This window comes from Adiantum capillus-veneris, chromosome 6 (genome assembly GCF_014529385.1).
Source record: "Adiantum capillus-veneris isolate H3 chromosome 6, ASM1452938v2, whole genome shotgun sequence".
NCBI classification, from domain to species: domain Eukaryota; kingdom Viridiplantae; phylum Streptophyta; class Polypodiopsida; order Polypodiales; family Pteridaceae; genus Adiantum; species Adiantum capillus-veneris.
The window spans coordinates 53,650,778-53,656,777 of NC_140936.1; positions in this window are offsets into that span (position 1 = coordinate 53,650,778).

Sequence of the window (6,000 nt, forward strand, 5' to 3'; positions counted from 1 at the left end):
GGAACCTTCTCAAGCGGTGGACCTAGATCTTATGTGCTTACTGGACGAATCTTTGGAAGGGTTCTCAAAGACAGATGCTAAGGATACCAATCAGTCTAGATTCATGCATGAGCAAGTTTGTTCAAATGCAGTTGATGATGAACTTATGCAGTTGTTGGATGAGGTTCTACTTGATTCTAAGCCTCTACAAGATAAAGAAATTTTTTTTGGCGCACCTTGCGAGCCTAATGAAGAGAGTTTTGCCAGAAACTTGATGTATTAAGATATGCATGATTGGGATTCCAATACTAGTGAGAGTGAAGGTGAATGCCAATGCTTTTACCTATGGTTGATGATCGACAATTGGATGAGCCAATTGCATAGGGAATATGGCAGTATCTGGTGCTACCTGATGCTATATGGGATCTAATGTTACCCTATGATGTAGGGGATTTTAAGCTAGCTTTTGACCCACGAGGTGACAGATATATGCATGGTCTTGGGAAATTTCCTTATATGCCATATGATCAAGGTGGTTTGTATGAAGATTTGTGGGCTAATTTATGTTTATGCTTTAATGATTGGAAATTATTGTATTTTCCCTATGATCCTGGAGGATGGTGCAATTCTTTTAAAGGAATGCTCACAGTGGGACAAATGATTGGTTTCCCGTTTGATCCTGGGGCTACTAAAGTGCAAGCCGTAGATTCAAGAGTACCAGTTATTTGTTGTAGTAGGTTGCATGGTACAAGGTTTTGTTTTCTAGATTATGCTAAGTCAGAATTTTTTTTGGTTATGCATTCAATAAGATTACATGGCTGACTTCTTTGGACAATTAATGAAGTATCTTCACATCTTTTGATTTGGTTCTCCTACCAGAACTTGAAGTAAAGAACTTGAAGGTCATTCCGTGTGCAGGTATAGTAAGACATACTTGAGCTTGACAGGGTTCCCTAAAGTGAGCTTAATGGTCAAGCCGTGTGCATCATTAACTGGAGCACTTGAGTCTGGCAGGGTTCACTAAACAGGTTTTCCAAAATTTCATGCTTTGGAGATACGGCAGATACGATTCATAGATTTTTGATGGACAACTACCTAATGCTTAAGCTAGAACATTGATGATAGGGTAAAAGACTTATTTCATTTTTCATATGTTTACCAGTTACGTGAGTCTGATGATGGAAAGATCTTAAGGTACCTTTAGCAGACGCAGATTGAAGTGCAATGGGCACAGACCGGAGGCTGTGCAGGTTCAGAGGGGGTGGATGTCGTTGAGCTCCGCTCCCATGCTAAGAAATATCCCAAGAAGATGCACATCAAGCTTATTGGCAGCCTACTTGATTAATGGTCAGTGAGGATGAGGGCTTGTTAACAAGCCAAGTTTAATTATAAATGTATGCCACATGCGGCTTAAAAGGGCCAACTGATGCCTTAATGATGCTAAAAAGGGCTATGCTTGAAGTGAGCACAGATGGGATATGATGGTCTAGAACTATAGTGCTTGAAGTTCTCTACCGGCCTGTCTTTACAGCTCATCGATTGGAGCTACGGTGAAGAAGTTACGATAGTTTGAAGATTGAGTCGATTGCAGATCCATACAGGATTGGGCAACTACAACTGAGGGGACAGAAATGAAATGAATGCACGAGCCTGAAGTGATCGCTTTGTGGAACATGTCAGTATTTTCAGATCAGTGTGATCGGAGTTCCAGTTACCAAGTTATTGGCCGTTAAAGATACACTGGGGGCCGGTTCCGTGCCAGTCTAGTCGGCTCGGCCGGAGTTCCATCTGGGAGTTTTTGAGCTTCAATCAGGGAATACCGCAAACCAATATGCTTTGGAAATTAAATATGGGTGGATGCATGAATAGGTGGACCAAAAACCTTGTCCCGGACAGAGGTTTTATAACCGGTACATGAAACCATCTCTATTAGTTCAATTCGATATATTCTTTTGAACAGCTTTTTAATTAAATAGAGAATTTCCACAGCTTTTTGTTAAATATAGAAGACGGCTCTGTACCTCTTAACTATGCACGTCAGCCAGCTCTTTACACCATTACTATTTCCACGTCTCTTTTTCAAATATAGAATACGGCTCTGTAGCTCTTAACTATGCACGTCAACCAGCTCTTTGTCTTCTCGCTCTCTCGTTTTCCTATCTCTCTCTAACTCTCTATGTAGGAGCACAGATTGCTGTTTTACTTTGTAGGCCTATCACACATCTATTGCTGTCATATACTGCTCTTGCTCTCTGTAGGCCTATCACCTCGCTCAATCTCTCCCTCTCTAGCATGGAGCAAGAATCTCACACTGTATGTGACTGCTCTCAGCCTCACTATGAACTGTGTGCTAGGTATGTTGTTGATGCGGTCAAGGAATATCATGCTAGGAGAAAGAGGGAGCAGGGTGCTAAGAAAAAGCTTGAGTAGGTAGCATGTGAGGAAGATAATGATCAAAATGGTGCTGATGATGCAAAGCGTCAAAGACTTTGCAATGACCTTGTTATGCTCTTCAATCGGTGTACAAAGGCCCTCAATGTTGCATCACACTCAGATATTTTGTGCAAGTTTGTCAATCATCCTTCTCTTGGAGACCTTGAAATGCCCAGGGCAAAAACAACCTTCGTTGAAGCCATACGCAACACAATAGATGCAATCAAATTACCCAAGAGCGGACAGGAGCTCTTTCTTAAAAGGTTCATCACCACAATGCTTATGAATGTTGAGTGTACATCTACCTCAAAAGTGAATGTTTCAGCTGCATCTAAGTTGCTAAATTTGCACAAAAGGAACTTCATAGCTGCAAAGAATCGGTTGAGAGCAGCAAGTGATGGCAATTTTCCAATCTCTTTGTGTGATCGACAGCCCATGGATTGTGGTTTCATAACACTTGATGAGAAAGAGTTGATCTTCTCTTTTTGGATGTCTACTAACACTCATGTTTCACCCAATAAGAAGGATGTGTGCAGAAAGCGTATTGGAAGAAATTCATATGTCAAACATTCTGTGCATCTTCTTGAACAATCTCAAGTAATAACTTGCTTCACTATATCCATTTTTGTTTTCTAATATTTGCATTCATGACCTATATTCACTATAATTGGGTTGATAAGAGTAGATATGAAATCGGATATGAAGGAAGTTATAAATGGAAATAAGGGGAATCTATATTTGGTCCTAGACTAAGAGTAGATAAATATTGGATGTGAAGGAGAATATAAATGGAAACATAGATTTTATCAAATGCGTATGTTTGCTGAAACATACGTTTGCAGACGCATACTTTCACACGCGTATGATATGTATAAACTGGTTAGGTAAAAAATTGGTTTACATAACCAATAAAAATATTTTAACACTTATTTCTCACTGGTATACATCGTGGTTAAGTGTTCACATGTACTTGTCAAGTGTTCACATGTACTATTTGTCATGTCAGATAGGTAGAAAACATATCTGTTTGAAAGGAAAATATTGGTTTACATATCCATTATATTTTTTTTAACACTTATTTCTCACTGGTATACATCATGATTAAGTGCTCACATGTACTGGTTAGGTAAATAACATACCGGTTTTAAATGAAAAGACTGGTTTACATCAGTAGTCAGAACATTTGAGCTGGTTGACACTTATATACCACTGGTACGTACCAAGGAGATGTGTTCATTTTTTTTAACACTTATTTCTCAGTGGTATACATCGTGGTTAAGTGCTCACATGTACTGGTTAGGTAAATAACATAGCGGTTTTAAATGAAAAGACTGGTTTACATCAGCAGTCAGAACATTTGAACTTGTTGACACTTATATACCACTGGTACGTACCAAGGACATGTGTTCATTTTTTTAACCCTTATTTCTCACTGGTATACATCATGGTTAAGTGCTCACATGTACTAGTTAGGTAAATAACATACCGGTTTTAAATGAAAAGACTGGTTTACATCAGCAGAGTCAGAACATTTGAACTGGTTGACACTTATATACCACTGGTACATACCAAGGACATGTGTTCATTTTTTTAACCCTTATTTCTCACTGGTATACATCATGGTTAAGTGCTCACATGTATTGGCTAGGTAAATAACATACCGGTTTTAAATGAAAAGACTGGTTTACATCAGCAGTAAGAACATTTGAACTGGTTGACACTTATATACCACTGGTACGTACCAAGGACATGTGTTCATATATACTGGTTTATCTAACCAATTAAGTGAAAAAACATAGTGGTTTGAAATAAAAATACTGGTTTATAGTAATGTAACAGTTTTCCTCAAAGATAATAAAAACTTGCAGTTTTCTTCAATGTTCTTTAACCATATATGTCTTTCATTGTAGGTGGAGCTCTTTCTCAACTTCAAAGAACAATACCCTGAAATTGTAATAAGGCAGGGCGTTTGAGTACATGAAGCCATATTTTGTGCAAAAATTGAGAGACCGATATACTTGCTGCTGCATTTCATATGTTCAAATGTACTTCCTAAAGGATGCCATAAATCACATGCGAAGTTTGTTGGAATTAGGGTTGCAGAGAAACACACACAGCTTGGAGAAGACGAAGGAAGCTCAAGGCACACAATAGAGTGTGTGCTACTTAGTGTGCAATGGAAAGATCGATAGCCCTAGAGTGATGGGCGTATATACAATGCACGGGGGGAAAAACCTCCTAAAGAGGGAAAAAATGCCCCGCCGGTCCTAGTGTGTTCACACACATCACTACCACATGTATATGGTAACAAATCCCCTCTGGAGTGATGCGGTGAACGAGAGCTGGCACATGAGTAAAGGTAAGTGCCATGCCCTGAGGACAGGATCAGTCCACAAAGGGGAGTAAGCCCAAAGCTTTGCGGAAAGCTTCAAGCTTCTCACGAGACAATGCCTTTGTGAAAAGATCTGCAAGGTTGTCCTGTGTTGGCACATAAGCCAAGCTGATCTCTCCTGCTGAGAGCCTCTCCCTGACATAGTGGTAATGCACCTCAATGTGCTTTGTGCGAGCATGAAAAAGTGGGTTCCTCGCAACTGCCAATGCGCTCTGAATGTCAGTGTAGATAGTGTTGGCAGTGTCCTGTCCAACACCCAAATCAGCCATAAGGCGTCTGAGCCATACACACTCAACAGTAGCTATGAAGACTGCCTTGTACTCAGCCTCACAACTAGAAGTGGCCACAGTAGGTTGCTTCTTGCTCAACCATGATATACATGAACTGTCAAGCATGAAACAAAAACCACTTGTGGACACTCGCGTGTCAAAACAACCAGCCCTCTGAGTCCGAAAAACCATGTAAGTCTGGCGGCAATGATCCCCCCTTGGGATAAAACAAGCCAAGATGTAAAGTGCCACTAAGGTAGCGGAAAATCCTCTTGACAGCCTGCCAATGCTTAGACCCTGGGCTATGCATAAATTTGTTGACCTGTGAGACTGCAAACTGAATATCCGGCCTCATGTTGCATACATAAATGACGCAGCCAACATCATTTTGGTAAAGAGTGACATCAGTAGGATCACCAACATCATGTAGACTCAACTTCAAAACTGTTTCCATGGGAGTGGCAATAGGTTTGCAATCCTCAAGTCCAAACTTACATAGCAATGTCTCTATGTAACTTTTCTGACACAAGGCAATACCACCATTACACTGCTTAAACTGTATACCCAAATAATGATGCAACAGCCCCAAATCTTTCATCTTGAAAGTAGCATTCAAATCAGCCTTAAATTCAGCAATACGTCTCTCATTTGGTCCAATGATCAGCAAATCATCAACATAAAGAACCACAATGAGAAGTACATCACCCTCACGTTTTACATACAATTTGCTTTCTGTTGGACTGTTACAAAAGCCTTGTTTGACCAAATGAGTGTCAACTTTCTCATACCAAGCACGAGGAGATTGCTTCAATCCATACAAAGCCTTGTTACATTTGCACACTTTGTCCTCTTGTCCTTTTATGACAAAACCGTGAGGCTGCGTTACATAAACTTCCTCAAATATGTCACCATTCAAGAAAGCAGTAA